A 16,534-nucleotide genomic window follows, 5' to 3' on the forward strand; every position below is an offset into this window, starting at 1 on the left:
CTCCTGGTCCAGACTGGGGCTCCACTCCTGCTGCTCAGGGGACACTTCTTTAATGACCAACAGCTGCTGGAGGTCTGGAGGCAAGGCTTCGCAGTGTAACCGCACAGCGTCCAGCAGTTTTCCTTGTCGGTCGATCTCATCTTGTGAACGAGTAGCTTCCTCCTCGTACTCTGCTATCGTTTTTTCAAACAGCCCAAATATCTCTCCAACAGCAGCAATTAGGCGCTGCTTCACCACCGCTTTAGACATTTTTATTTTCAGACAGTGACTGGAATTTTTCCTCAACGTTGTATCCTTCAAAGCCCCAATATCGTCACAGTTAACGTTAGCTTCACAGCTAAACCATCCGAGTCCATAAAAGAGGAACTTCTTCTTCCCCTCAGAGTTAAACGGAGCCCCGGTCTTCTTCCCCTCAGACTTAAACGGAGCCCCGGTTCCAGTTTATATAGTCGTGATAATATCAACCGCACATAGTTCTGTTTGTAAATTAAACTTCTTAAATGATTTATAACCAGGAAATACGCTACGCAGCTACGACCGACTCAGACTCCTTCTTCCTCAATATTGATTGGCAAACAACGAATTCTTCTTCTTCTTCTGATAGCTTTCCGGCAGACTAGATGCCTTACGGCACATTGCTGCCTCTCACTGGTCGGCAATATTACTGTTTATGGTGTTTCTAATTCCACAGGCGGCGATGAATTCAAGGACTGCTTTCACAGTCCTTGCCTGATTCTCAGTGGGATTCAGCAGGCTTTTTGTTTGTTTGTTTGTTTGTATTCAAACCTTTAATAGCAAAACACAAACCTTTACAAGAAAATAGACTATCAACATTTTTTATGGGAGTTGAAATACTATTTTGTGTCAAGTACAAAATCTGAGTGATTGATAAAATACTGCAGTATAAATGTATGATATTAACATATTCCACAAGTATAAGGATGATTCAGTACAAAGGACAAAGAATAAAATAAAACTACACATACATGCCGTCCTAGAATTAAAGTGCATAGGTCTGCATACATGTGTGTGCATACAAAATACATTATGTTCATTTTTCTCTAACGTGAATTGGCCTATATCTCCCCCCATCATTTGTCTGGCAAAGAGCATAGAATGCTGCATCTCCCCTTTATTTGTCAGTGACAAAGTAATAATTCAGTGCTTGCTTTCCAAGCAGATGTAAACATCATAACTTTGAATGAAGCTACAAACACCAGCATGTCTCTGCACTCAGTGCATCTTCTGAAAAAACCCTTGGTTAAGATATTTTCAAGTCTGTTCATTTGTGCCACTCACTCCTCCTTCAGCCTCCTCGCTGTGGTCAGTAAAGCCAGAGGTACAATGAAAGAGGCTGAACTGAGGATGAAACAGGTCTCTGCTCCAGCGATCCAGTAAACTGTGAAGATAACAACAGTTAATAGTTATATTAACTGTTATGTTAACAGTTATATTACAGTAATTTATTATACTATGCTTATGCTATGTCTTTAATATCTGTATACTCCAACATGAGTATGAGCGCCTGGCCAATCCCGGCGCTTGACTGCTGCGTAGGCGGGCACAGGGCGTGGTTTTTGCGTAACCTATGTGCGATTCGAAATCACGCTGCAGTGAGTGCGTGCACGGCGTGCAGCAAAGATGGCGGCGGTGCCTGGTGTTGTGATGATGTTAATACTACGATACTGGCACACATGCATTCAGCGACGCAGAAATGCAAGGCTGAAACTGGAAAGGGATATACGTCTGAGCAGAAGAAGATACGAAGCAGCTAGACGCCGTGCAGAAAGAGCCCACAGGAGAAAGATAGTCTCAGTGTTTGCGTTCTATGCGCTGCAGCGTGAGAGAGCCGTGTGGAAGCGAGGGAGACCGGATGGAAATCGATTCTGGCAAGATGCGTTGAAGAACTTTGACGACGTGGAATGGAAGCGTCATTTCCACATGTCCCGGTCTACGTTTGAGTATGTGTTAAGTCTGGTGGAACTGGCGCTAACACGAAAGGTTACACGATGGCGAAAACCACTAGAGCCACGTTTGAGACTGGCCATTGTTCTTTGGTGGTATGGCAAACCGAGTGAGTATCGAACAATCAGCAGTGTCTTTGGTGTAGGACTGTCTACTGTGTCCGCCCTGGTGCGTGAAGTTTCGTCTGCGCTAATGGTCCATCTATACAAGCGTTTCATTTGCCTGCCGGAGGGGGAACGACTTCAGAAGACCCTAGATGGATTTGCAGACCGAGGTTATCCAATGTGTGCGGGCGCCATCGATGGAAGCCACATTCCTGTTATTGCTCCGAGGCAGGATACGACTTCCTATTACAATCGGAACGGCTGGCATTCCATTGTACTGCAGGGGGTTGTAGACCACAATTTCTGGTAAGATGTGCTAGTTATAATGCGTAGTCTGCTTTACACTTGGTTTTAAAATGCGACCATTATCCAGATAACTTATCCGGATACAGATCGCATTTAAAAAGCAGGTATACATGGGGTCTTATTCTATTGTTATATGCAATGAGAAGGTGCCAAGAGTCAAGAAGACCCAATAATTGTACACCATAAGGGGATGATACAATAAAGTAATCTCTGAATAACTAGAATGCAATGCCGTACGTTTTGCTCATGCTGGTTGCTTTTGTTCAGCTTCACAGATGTATACGTGGGTTGTCCTGGAGGAACCCATAATGCAGGAGTGCTTGTCAACTCTCCTATCTGGAAGAAGGCGAAAGCAAACAATGGATACTTGTTCCCCCGTGAGGTATGGCAAAACCACATGTCTTGTGAATGGCTATGTGTAAGTTCACCACACGTGCGTGTTCTCCACCAGCACCTAAAGGCCCAATTGTACTTGTTAAAGACAGAGATGGACAGAGCCTTCTGTCCGTACGTATGAAACGCAGCAAAACCACATAGTTTATACACTCATGCATTTGACTACTGCCCACTGGTGAATGTATTGCTTAACATGATACCAACGTGAAAGACGCATGGAAGTATGTGGGCAGTGACGATTACATCGTTTGAAATGGACGCATCTATTTACATATGAAAATGGAGTATAAATGAGCCATTAGTGTGGTAGAGTAACAAACTATCTAACCTGTACTAATGTACTATAACTGTAATATATTTTTCTCCACAGAAATCCAGGACTGTAAACGGTGTGGAGGTACCCGTACATCTCATCGGAGACGCAGCGTACCCTCTGAAAAAGTGGCTCATGAGAGGTTTCACCCATCACAGCCTGACACCCGAACAGGACAACTTCAACTTCCATTTAAGCTCAGCTCGAACGGTGGTGGAAACTGCCTTTGGACGCTTGAAGGGCCGTTGGAGGTGCCTGGCCAGGCGCAATGATGTGCTCACTGCTAATATGCCAGACATTGTTACAGTTTGCTGCATTCTGCACAATGTTTGTGAGGTACACAAAGACAATTTTCTGGCTGAGTGGAACATTGAGGATGCAAGAGACCCACAACAGCCAGACCCAGATGTCTTGCATTTGCCCCGGGCAGACACACAACAGATCCGAGAGGCAATGATGAGCATTGTTCCCCCTGGGGTCCAAAATTAAAGCCAGCTTCCTACGTAAGCTAAAGTGATAAGACATGTAAACAACACTGTAAAATAATGTTTTTAATTTCTGTTCTGCAGTCTATTTCCGTGCTGTTGTGCATGACACGTGCAACTAAGTACCTAGCCGCGACACGCAACTCTAAATGGATTCTCCTTTAGAGTTGCGCATGGGTGCCGTGGAAGTCAGACCCAAAGCAAGCTCGACTGGCTTCAAACATGCACGAATCACAAAGACAAAAGTACTCACACGGCCGCCTTTCAACTGCACGGCAGCGCCACGCCCCCAGAAGAAGAGTCTCTGAAAAGGGAAATATACCGTTTCCGGCTACACAAATAAGCATCGTACTCGTAAACTGAAAGTTAACAAACATCGTTGCCAGTCCGGTGTGAGGGAAGACACCCGTGGCTACGTGTGAGTACTTTTGTCTTTGTGATTCGTGCATGTTTGAAGCCAGTCGAGCTTGCTTTGGGTCTGACTTCCAAGGAGAAGGGCAAGCCGTGCGCAACTCTAAAGGAGAATCCATTTAGAGTTGCGTGTTGCGGCTACTAAGTACCTAAACAAAACAATATCGGCTGATTATGTTCACAGGTCTGATATAGATCTGCCAAATGTTGCTCATCCATACATAGTGCAGTACCTGTTTGCAACGTTTTTTTATTTTTATTCTTATTTCTTACCTTTTTTTCCCACCTTTGTGCGCCCTGCAAGCTATAATGCAGGTGATATTAACATTAGACACAAGGCATGTGGCTTCATGGGCTAACGGGTCATCTTTTGCTACATTGTACACACATTGTACAATAGCTTTGTGTGATTTGTTAATAAAGTTCCTACACTTTGCTGTTACCCCTTTTCTGCTGAATGGCGTCATTGCTCAAGAGTTTCCCAAGTGAGAAGGGTCTACTGTTCCCAACTCCCAGGCTATGTAAATAGCCTACAGTAAGCAACACATGTGACTAAAGTGTGTAGGCTTACTAGGCTACAATAAAACAGAACAGACAGGTTACTGATATGGGATTCATGGCTTTTGTTCAGAATAGTTTATTATGTAGAAATAAAATAAAAAAATGATCTGGCCACTAGGGGTTGCACGTGCATCCGGTGCACCAACGTATAATCGCCAGTTCACTCACTTTCATGTCACCACCTGCTCTCCCTTTAGGTCGTTTTACACTACAACAGACAGCAACAGAGGCAGAAACACTGAAATTATTTAGTCTTATATTTTATTATCTTATTATTATAAACCAAACATCAAAAATAACATCACCCTCTTTGCTTTGCTCATAGTCTTCAACTAAACCCTAAATATCGCAGTATAAAACATATACAACACATTTTAATCATATATATATATATTTTTTAATTGACATTACATTTCCAATACAAAACAGCAGAGGGTGCTGCAGACCACAAGCACCCCCACTTCCCGCCCCCTGGTCACCACTTGCGCACAGGCATCCAATGACACTAATCATCAGACTTAATCTTCTTGGAAACAAATTTTGGTCTTAGATTTGTGTCATAGTTCTGTGGAGCCCAACATGAGCCCGACCAACAAAAAAAAGGGGTTTTCTTTATTTTTATTTTTTGGAGGGCCCCTGGGCCTTGCTAGTGATACAGTTTTCAATTAAGATTTATTTGAACACTACATCAGTCTCCGTAAAGACCATCAAAAATTGCCAATGCCGACTATATTTCAAGTCGTCACGGCGGGGTATTGGGTAAAGTTTTCAACCAGCAATAATCACGCCTCGGATAAACCTCATAGGCTACGATACTGCCACTGCGCAAGGATAAGTACGGAGTGGCACCAGGAGGGGAGTCTCTCCGCTGGATGACGCTCTCTGTCATGGTTTCTCTCTTTAGTAGGCTAGTGGTTTAAAATAAACCCACATTTTAAAAGTAACCAACCTCTGACACTCTCAAACCCACCCGACCTCAGAGATAACTGCAATTATGATCACCTGTAGGCTGGTAAAAGAAAGTTGATTACAAAACGCTAATAATACCCAGGCACACCCGGGGGCACGCAGACAAACACGCGCGTGCGCGCTTACGCACGCACGCACGCACACGCACGCACACACACACACACACACACACACACACACACACACACACACACACACACACACATACACACAATCAGTAGGCCTATCAAAAAAATGTATCTACTCATAGGTTTGAGAGACCTCTACTGTCCATGGAAATGCATTGCAAAATGTGTATATTCATTTTGGTCATACAATGCACTTCCATGGAAATACTATAGTAGCCTACACTGTATAATATTCAAGCGTTATAGTATTTAGGTGTTGTTTTATTGCACATACAAACGAGTCAAATGTGATAGTAGAAGGGATATAATTACTATGTCGGTCAGACAACATTCTCAAACAAATGAACAAGGAAGAAGTCAGCTGTGCCACAAATGCACAACGGCTGTACTAAATTTGAATAATCCTACCAGAGAGAGTGAGGCTTTTTAGACGAGAAAAACGCTAGCGCACTCACTTCTAGGTCCAGGTTGACCAAAAACCTACTACGGGGCAAGTTCATTATTTTATTTTACAGAGAAGGAAGCCCCGCCGTTAGGCAGGGCATCAAAAAATTAGTTGAAACTCATAATGTTCCTCTCCACGGAAATCTTTAGTAAAAGGCGAAAGATTTATACGATCTGAAGAGAAACAAGAGTGTACTAGATTACTAAAGCGTAAGGACCCGACCCCATTCTCCGTGTTACCAGCATCGGTTAGGGTTTAACAGTTAGCCTAACTTTTAAAAGTAGCACAAAATAATACACTTCTTCTTGGGACATGTGAGAGAAATTCATGTCCAATGAAAGTCATCGAAATGTTTTAGGAAACTGGCAAATATTACTAAATATAACTGCTATATATGCGCTTTGCATTATGGGAAATATGACGACGACCACGCGTTTGCTTTTTGAAATAAAACGTTTCCTATCACGGCTTCCTTTCGCTGAAGTAGCCAAGAGGCTATTGTGTTTTGGTAGCGCTTGTAGCCTAAATTATAGATGAAAGTGAGGTGAAAGTGTAATGTTTACGCCATAATTCAGTGCCTTTTCGTTTTATACTGGGCTGCTTTTACGCATGCGCACTACCCACTTTATCAAGTGTGTCTGGTCTGACCATTCTGACCCACTGACCTGGTGGTCTGACAGAGCAATCTGGGTCTTACCACGTGAGACTATGGACATTGGACAGCCTGGCAAGGTTTTTCCTGCCTGTTTCAAGTAGACACATCTGTCAAAAGATTATTTGAACAGAGATGAGAAGTTACAATGAAAGAAAGAAAAACTAATAATGGCCTCTACCAATGTCCCTTTTAATTGTTGCAGGGTGACTTGTGGACAACTATAGGCCTACTGTAAACATAAAGAACAAAAATTGCTTAAACTGATTTCAGATACAGAATAAATAAACTTAATAAACTTTCTTGTACTTGTAGTCCATTTTGTATACATGGTGTGGGTACCGGTAATAATGAATACAATATTAATTAATTTTGGCACCCCACTGTGGTGATACAAGTGTAATACAACTAATCTCTCTGCTGCAGACTGCGTGTAAATCTCTAAATTCATGTTTACACTCCATTGACTGTATACTCATTGGCATATACTGTCCAATGAGCACAATGAGCAGACCCTCCATGACCCCCCCCCCCTCACACACACACACACACACAAGTAGATTATGACTTCATTTTCACCCACTGAAACCAGGGTTATTGTTTCTGACAGGAAAAGTACTTGTTTTTAAATTATACTTATGAGATTTGATTTTTTCTTTTTATATAATTTATACAGGGTTCCCACACCTTCCTCAACATCAAATTCAAGGACCTTTCCCCCAAATTCAAGGACCCAACACGGCATAGTTTGAGACACGGATCAAGGTTAATTACTGTTACAACAATAACAATTTTTAGGATATGATAAGAACTAGCAGAAGCTCACAGACAATTAAAAATAGAGAGGCTTGAATGTGTGAACACTTCTCAACTGTGCTGTGTTAGTGATGGCAGGCTATGTGGTCTCTTGCCTTCTCAGCACAGCAAAAAGGTATACTGTGGAGACATATGCTACCTTTTGATTGATTTATTGATTTTTATTTTGGATACAGAATGACAAAATCCAAGGGATGACATGAAAAAGTGTAAACACTTATTTCCATGGTCCCTGGTCTTATAAAAACACGACATACAACATCAAATAAACAATACAGAAAAATCAAGGGCAAGAACAAGAGAGACATAAACCAATATACTATTACTCATCCCTCATTTGTTTGTTCTGGGCTTCTTTTAACCTTTTATTTATACCACACCACAGTAAGGCAAGGCAAGACACATTTATTTGTATAGCACAATTCATACATGGATGCAATTCAAAGTGCAGTACCAAGATATACAGGTATAGTCATAGTGACATTGGATTAAAGACGTAGCTAAAGTCCTCATGGTCCTTCTTGTCCAGGAACTTTGATATTCTTGCCAAATACTTTGTCCTTGTCCTTGAGTGAATTTTCCCAATGACAGAGAGGGCCATGGCTTCACTCGTCACACTGATCCAGTTGACTTCCCAGATAAACTTTTACCACAAATGGACATTTTTAGATTTTTTTTTATTGTTTTGCGTGTGATACATAAACACAGACTCTTATAAAGAGTTAAATCCCCCCTCCACTATAGCAATTGCATGTTTACTTCCCTGTGTGTGTGTGTGTGGACTATCATGTGTCTGTTCAAGGTTTCTCTACGACCAAAACCTTTACCACAGTTTGAGCAATTAAATTGTTTGTCACCTGTGTGGACTATCATGTGTGTCTTCAAGTCTCCTTTACGACCAAAATCTTTACCACAGACTGAGCAATTAAATTGTTTTTCACCTGTGTGGACTATCATGTGTGTTCTCAAACTTCCCTTTTGAACAAAACCTTTACCACAGACTGAGCAATTAAATTGTTTCTCTCCTGTGTGGATTATCACGTGTGCCTTCAATGTGCTTTTACGACCAAAACCTTTACCACAGATTGAGCAATTAAATTCTTTCTCACCTGTGTGGACTATCATGTGTCCCTTCAAGTGATCCTTACGACCAAAACCTAGACCACAGACGGAGCAATTAAATTCTTTCTCACCTGTGTGAACTATTATGTGTTTCAGCAAACGGCTTTTATGACGAAAACATTTACCACAGAAAGAGCAACTAAAGTCTGTATTCCCAACAACTTCACTGTTTTTCTGTGAGTCTAAACCTGACTGAGGTTCACTAGTTTCTATCCATTCATCATCACTGTATTCAGTCTTGTCATCACTAGTAGGTTGTAAATGACTAGCTGGATATGAGTTCCTGGCTGATAGTCCACAGTCCTCTCCATCATCTTCTGTTTTCATCTGTTCAGTTGAGCTGCTGGCTAGAGGCTCTGCATCTCTGTTCTCCTCAGTTTGGCTTTGATGAAGCTGTGAGGACTGAGGTTTCTCTTCCTCATATTCACGCATCACAGTGACAGCAGTGATATCAGCCTCCTCCAGCTCTCCCTCCTGACTGGGCCAGAGTTCCTCCTGTTCCTCTTTAATGTGTGGGGGCTCTGGGTCCTCCTGGGCCAGACTGGGGCTCCACTCCTGCTGTTCAGCGGGAACCTCTTCTACAATGACCAACAGCTGCTGGAGGTCTGGAGGCAATGCCTCTCTGTGTAACCGCACAGCGTCCAGCAGATTTCGCAAATGTCCTTGTCGGTGGATCGCCTCTCTTGAACGAGCAGCTTCCTCCTCGTACTCTGTTATCGTTCTTTCAAACAGCCCAAATATATCTTCAACAGCCGCAGTTAGTCGCTGCTTCACCTCGTCCTCGTATGCTATGGTGGTTTCAAACAGCCCAAATATCTCTTCAACAGCCGCATTTAGGCGCTGCTTCACCACCGCTCTCAGCTTCTGGACTTTAGATATTTTCATTATTGTCACAGTGACTGGAACTTTTCGTCCTGAACTATTTACTGGCACACTTTATCCTTCAAAGCTACAATAGCTACACAGCTAACGTTAGCTTCACAGCTAAATAAACCATTCATCCGAGTCCATAAAAGAGGAGTTTCTTCTTCCTCTGAGTTAAACAGAGCCCCGGTTCCACTTTATATATTCATGATAATATCATCCATACGTACGAGTCTTCCGTTTGTGAATTCTGAAAGGATATAATCGGGAAATACGCTACTGCTACTACTTAGCTCCTTACAAGAACGTTTGCATACAACGGCCGCCATCTTGCGTTGCGCGACGTGCCGACATCACAAGACTAGTCTGGGCACCTTCCACCCCGCTTTTTGTCATGGGGGCGTAAACCCCGGACCCAGAATTAACACCGGATGGCAATGCGCCTAACAACGTCTTTGTTGCCGTTAGCTTGACACGGTGATGTTACCTAAACTAGAGTCTGATAAAAACAAAGCTAGCGTTACATAAAACAAAACGTTTATGCAATATGGCATCTCCGCCACCACCGCCTGACACACCGGTCAAAACGGTGAAAGAGGATTCTGATACTTGGGTCAAATTGTCAAGTTAACGTGAAAGTTGACGAGCTAGAAACGCTGCCATCCGGTCTAGGGCGGGCTCTAGGCGGGAACCAGTAGGGTGACAAAATCAATTGTGGGCGGGAGCCAGGCTCTTTCTCGCCGAGAAGAGCCTGGTGACGCGAGGTTATCACAAGACAGTGCGGCCCTTCTTCGGATTTGATTGGCGGTTGGTACAGTGCGGCTCTTCCCGAGGAGAAGTGTCTGGTACGCTACTACAGGCAGTATGTCCCGCCCCGTCTTCCGGTTCTGTGTTATGGTCCGCAGTGTTTTCGTCCCCCCCATAGAAATGCAGCAGTAGGCAGCCTAACCTCGCCAGTCGCTACGAGTTAGAGAAACCATCGAAGAACCATCGACATACCAAATGAAGTATTCAAAGAAGTACTTAAAGGGGGACTAACCCCCTAGATATGTATCAGAACAGTGATTTGAAAATACCTATGGAAAAAAACAAGAAATGACATATGCTCTTGTCTATAGACCAAATCACCGTGACGTCACCATGTAAACAAATTTACTTCCGGGTACCACTTGGGGAAGGCGGCAGGTTTAAATGTGCGTGTTGTCAAATAAATGCTGTCAAACCCTCTCGTTGTTTTCAGCCGACTACTTTCAATTTAAATGGTTAAACGGTTGGTAAACATGCTTGTCCGACGTATCTAGCCTTTCTTCTGTGTTTGTTTTATGTAGTGTTAGCTAGCTAATAGCGTTTGTTTGTCTGTCAAACTCGCTGTTTTTTTGCAGTCGTTAACGTTACAGAGTAACCTCGCGTCACTAGGCTCTTCTCGGCGAGCCTGGTACAGACAGAGATACTGACGCCACGTCAATTTAATTTAGCTTCAAGTCTACTCTAGTCTGGTCCAACAGGTAAATTAGCTAGTCTGGTCTCCACTAACGTTAGTGAAAGTGTTGTTATGAATGATATTAAACAACAACACAACACGGACGAACCATTTTTGTCTTCTTTGTCTGTTTTTGTCTTCAAAACGTCAGTTTGTGCCGTTCACCGCCATTATAATGTGTGGACCCAGGGGTACCCGGAAGTAAATGTAAACATCCCGGTGATTTGGTCTATACTAAACTCTTTGGCTGTGTTCAAGTCAATATTTTTTTTCAGAAATCGACGCCATTACAGTTTGCCTACCACCTCAAAAATAATTTTTTTGAGAGGGGCAATATCTTTATAAATATCAACAACTAGCCAACGCTGGTGGCATGTATGGAAAGAGTGTTGCTCAAAATTGTTGATAGTTATATCAATTTGGTAATTCAGTGGCGAACTAGAAATTTAATTATTTTTCTGCATGTATCTCTATGGCAGGTGTCAAAACTACGTTACGAGAGCAAAATGACATGGGCTCGTTACAGCAGCACACCGCACAATAGGAGAAACCCCCCGCTCTGGGGTAACACAATGCGAGATTTCTCCACGTCATTCCCTCGTACAATTAGCGATAAACCGCGCAATGAAATCTGTTTTGAATTTACGTTTTGGGGCTTTTCGTGATTCTTGTTAAAAGTTGTGCAAAAGTTTTCCTCTCAGCGCAGTTGCAGGCTGCACCCTGGCTGGCGAAACAGCCTGGCTCCTGCATGCATGAGGGCGCTCTGTAACCTCACGGAGCAACAAACAAACACAGACAGAAATAGCTGGTCTGCAATTTTTCTTTGTGCGATTGAGGGAATCCCGCATCTTTTTGCGAAGGTGCGACTGGACAGGACGCTTTTCACAGACGGGCACAGTAGCTGAGTAGCCTGCGGATCTCTCCTCCTCCTCCTCCGCCCATTCACAGTCTGTCTGCTGTGCGCGCACCCGCGGGTGCATGAGAGTGCAGACTCTCCCGTTTGACTGGCCGAGAGAAAGTGCTTCCAAGTCGGACTGATAATATAAACAACATAATTAGAGCTTATCCAGGTAAGATATTTATAATGTAATGACACATTCAGCGATAAACTGTCTACAATGAAGACATATGTCAAATATGACAACGTGTTCAGTATTTTAAGAGCACAGGAGCTACTTGCTTGATCAAACGGTCAAACCCAATCCTGCGCGCGCCCCCGGAGCTTGGAGCTAGTGCATGAGGTTTTACAGTACGACTCCCGCCTGCCTGGGCTGGAGACAGCTGCTTCCAACTCGGACTGATAATATATACATCATCATTCGAGCTTATCCAGGTAAGATATTAATAAAGTAGTGACACATTCAGCGGGAAACTAACTATAATTAAGACATGTGCCAACTTTGACGACGTTTGGTTCAGTATTTTAAGAGCAAACTTCAATAGGAATAGGCTTGGAGTTCTGAGGAGCCGAAAGGGTACAGGGGGGGTAGGGGAGTAATTATCTTGAAATCCCATAGTCTTTGGGGGCACTGTGACGTCAGTGTGCCCCTAATCTCCCATTCATTTGAGAGGGAAAAAAAAAGCAGTCTCCGACCCTTAGAGGGCGCTTATGCCAGATATGCTGCTGAAAAATGATACAAATGGTCAAATGGCAACAGTTTGGTGTCAAATGTGGAAATTTTGACCAGAATTCTTCACACATCACCCCCAAAGTCATATATATTGGTTAAAAGCTGAAAAAAAGTGTTTTGGGGGTTAGTTACACTTTAACGAAACTTGCCGGTTCCATAACATTACGTCTGAACGGAACGCAAGAATTGAGCGGAATATTTTCCTGGAGTACAGCACTTTGGTTCCTACCTTCCGCCCATAGCCGGAAGTCTCGGAGCGAGGTTTTTCCATCCAGACTAGCGGAGCGCGTATGCGCGCGTCATACTTCGAAAGCCGTCTGTCTATTGTATGTCCTTGTGTGTTAAGGCAGAGGGAGTCAGAGAATGAGAATTTCATTGTATTTATACATAATGACAATAAAGCTGAACTTGAAATTGAACTATATGGGTTTTCTGCTTGAGGGATAGTTAGGTCTATTGTCTCTGGTTTATTTTTTATCGTGTCTTTAATAATTATTGTCAACTATTGCTATTACAGGTTTTGCACTTATATTGTAGACTATATCCTTTTCCCCGCTGAATCATTACTTTTGCTGTGTAACAATCTAATTTCTCCATTTTATCTTAATCAAATTGTCTGATCTGAATCTGTCCATGTTGCATGTGATTGGCTATTTGTTACAAACCCATCCTCTTCCAGGTGCACACGCTCATAGCTGGATAGATAAATCCTGGGTTAACAGAGCCAGTCGATAATAAAGATGTAGGACCAGTTATCTGGATTGCTAATGTTAGGTTAATTGAAGCCGGATTACTCAAAGATACCCTGACTTTGTTGAACTTGTTTGTTTCCATTTTGACTAAAACTTTTACCACAAATCGCAATTTTTTTTAGATCAAATTTTTCATTGTTTTGTGCAATACATAAACACAGGACAACACAGACACACACACATCCACAGTACAAACTCGCATAAAGACTCAAATCTGCCCCTCCACTACTATAGCAATTAAATGTTTACTTTCCTTTGTGTGTGGATTATCATGTGTCTGTTCAAGCTTTCTTTACGACCAAAACCTTTACCACAGACTGAGCAATTAAATTGTTTCTCACCTGTGTGGACTATCATGTGTGTCTTCAGGTCTGCTTTACGGCCACAACCTTGACCACAGACTGAGCAAGTAAATTGTTTATCACCTGTGTGGACTATCATGTGTGTTCTCAAGTTTCCTTTTTGAACAAAACCTTTACCACAGACTGAGCAATTAAATTGTTTCTCTCCTGTGTGGATTATCATGTGTGCCTTCAATGTGCCATTACGACCAAAACCTTTACCACAGATAGAGCAATTAAATTGTTTCTCACCTGTGTGGACTATCATGTGTCCTTTCAAGTGATCCTTACGACCAAAACCTTGACCACATACTGGGCAATTAAATTGTTTCTCACCTGTGTGGACTATCATGTGTGTTTTCAAGTGTCCTTTTTGAACAAAACCTTTACCACAGACTGAGCAATTAAATTGTTTCTCTCCTGTGTGGACTATTATGTGTCTCCTCAAATGACTTTTATGACGAAAACATTTACCACAGAAAGAGCAACTAAAGTCTGTATTCCCAATAACTTCACTGTTTTTCTGTGAGTCTAAACCTGACTGAGGTTCACTAGTTTCCATCCATTCATCATCACTGTATTCAGTCTTGTCATCAGTAGTAGGTTGTAAATGACTAGCTGGATATGAGTTCCTGGCTGGTTCTGATACTGCACTGTCCTCTCCATCATCTTCTGTTTTCATCTCTTCAGTTGAGCTGATGGCTAGAGGCTCTGCCTCTCTGGTCTCCTCAGTTTGGCTTTGATGAAGCTGTGAGGACTGAGGTTTCTCTTCCTCATCTTCACTCTTCACAGTGACAGCAGTGATATCAGCCTCCTCCAGCCCTTGAAGATACTCTCCCTCCTGACTGGTCCAGAGTTCCTCCTGAATGTGTGGGGGCTCTGGGTCCTCCTGAAGCTGCTCTCCCTCCTGACTGATCCAGAGTTCCTCCTTTTCCTCTTTAATGTGTGGGGGCTGTTGGTCGGTGTGGCTTTTGCAATCAACCAGCTCCGCAGTGTCTTGTGTATTAAACATTTCTGTATCAAAAAATAAACAAGACATGCCCTTTAACTGATACTGTATTCTGTGAAGTCACATATAATGTAAATCTCACTTTAAAGACCCTGGAAACCCAACATAAATATGCATTTTGAGTTCATCACACCACAGGAACCTATGTTAATAAGCCACCAGCCAAATTTGAAAGATGATGAATGTCGCAAAGTATATACATTTAGGTTTGAAAGTCATGGAGAAACAAGCAGAAATCTCCGGTGTCTCCTTCTAGGATTGTGTGGACATGTCGCATTGAACCTTTGTGTGTTTGTGTGTTTGAAAGCCATAGAGACACTGCATGTAATAGGCCACGCCCATCACGGGGGAAGAGCTCCGTTCATTTCCACACACCAGCGTCATTTTCCTTGAATTAAACATAGCTAAAAGCTGTTGTGTGGTGGGCTGCGCAGACAACAAATGTAAAAAATCGCCAGTTAAAGTTTTTTTGTACTCCTGAGCAAAACAAGGAAGCCATTGAGAATTGGCGAGAAGAAAAATATGGATCTAGCTGTCAAGAAGTAAGTTGGAGTGTGCATCTTCCGTATATACGATATTTTTGTGCAACACGCAACCATGCACGTGACATAGGAGAACGCCAGGATTGGACAGGAGTTTGTGTTTTCCCCTGTCTTGGGCATGGTTTCTGAATGATGACGCATTACGCAGTGTCTCTATGCTGGCTCGCTGGCCGGACTACTTCCTCAAATACTGGCCGAATCATGAGCGAGGCAGACCGCAGCAGATCGCGCGCGTACACCGCACTGGGACCGAACAGATATTAGAAATCAAAGTTTTACCACATGGGTCAAGAAATGTGGTCATAACACGGCTCAGTGTAGCCTACTACTTCATTTCTCTCCCGGTCTCTCCAGCTCTGCTGAGACCCGATCATAGAGAAAGTGAAAGTGGAGCGGGCTCGCTCAGAGACTCGGTCTATGTTTTATAAATGTAAAAAAAAATCGAAAATACCCCACAACAGATACAAAAACATGAGCATGTACAGACTTTTGAAACACTAATTTAAAGAAACGCGATGCGTCACCCTGGAGGTGAGGACCGTCTCCCAGAGTAATTTCCTCAAATGCTGCCTGGCAGAGCAGCACTCTTCCATGCGTTGGGGCTCTCTTCTGGCTCATGGAAGCCGACTTTGGTGCTTAAAATCCGGGTACAGGTGACCTCGAGCTCCTGGCTTTATGGAGGGGGGTGCAAGTCTTGGTGGTTTGTACCTGCCGAGATTTGCATCCCTGGTTTTAAGTTAAAACAGCCCCAAAATATGGTGGGGGTGCAAAACTCGGCATAACACCGGCCCGATTCAGACAGAGTCCCAGCGGGCTGCGGGAGCATGAAGGTTTTGTAGAATGGACAACTGCAAGCTACTTTATGATTGGATCCGCATCCTGATGTCAGGAGACAGTCATTTTTGGAGCCATAAGCACCACCCAATTCAAATCCTGCCTCAAGAACAATTGTAAACAGGGAAATCGTGACATTTAGGATTTGAGTTGAAACTAGACTAGGTTGAAACTAATGTCTCAAACCTTTTGAGGCTTACAATTAGTCACATAAGACCCTAAATTACATAGTTAGAAGGTTTTTCTGGATTTCGGTTTCCAGGGTCTTTAAAGTCGAACTGAACCTGTTTCAAACAAACTGTTAGAATATAACGAGAGAAGTAGCAAGGGCAGCTGTTTTGGGTCTGTTGCTACGGCCGTAAACCGTTTCGCTCTGTCTAGCAACTGTTTACAGCTACCGTAAACCGT

General features: G+C 43.0%; 1 long non-coding RNA gene across 1 annotated transcript; it reads left to right on the forward strand.

Annotated features, from left to right (window-relative positions):
- The first annotated feature begins 1,745 nt into the window (after nt 1-1,745).
- LOC310779156 lies at nt 1,746-4,272 on the forward strand. The gene is made up of 3 exons (XR_014552814.1): nt 1,746-2,375; nt 2,643-2,757; nt 3,142-4,272. It is a non-coding gene; the product is annotated as an uncharacterized lncRNA (long non-coding RNA).
- The last annotated feature ends 12,262 nt before the right edge of the window (nt 4,273-16,534 follow it).

This window comes from Poromitra crassiceps (assembly GCF_964638095.1).
Source record: "Poromitra crassiceps genome assembly, chromosome: 7".
NCBI lineage: Eukaryota > Metazoa > Chordata > Actinopteri > Beryciformes > Melamphaidae > Poromitra > Poromitra crassiceps.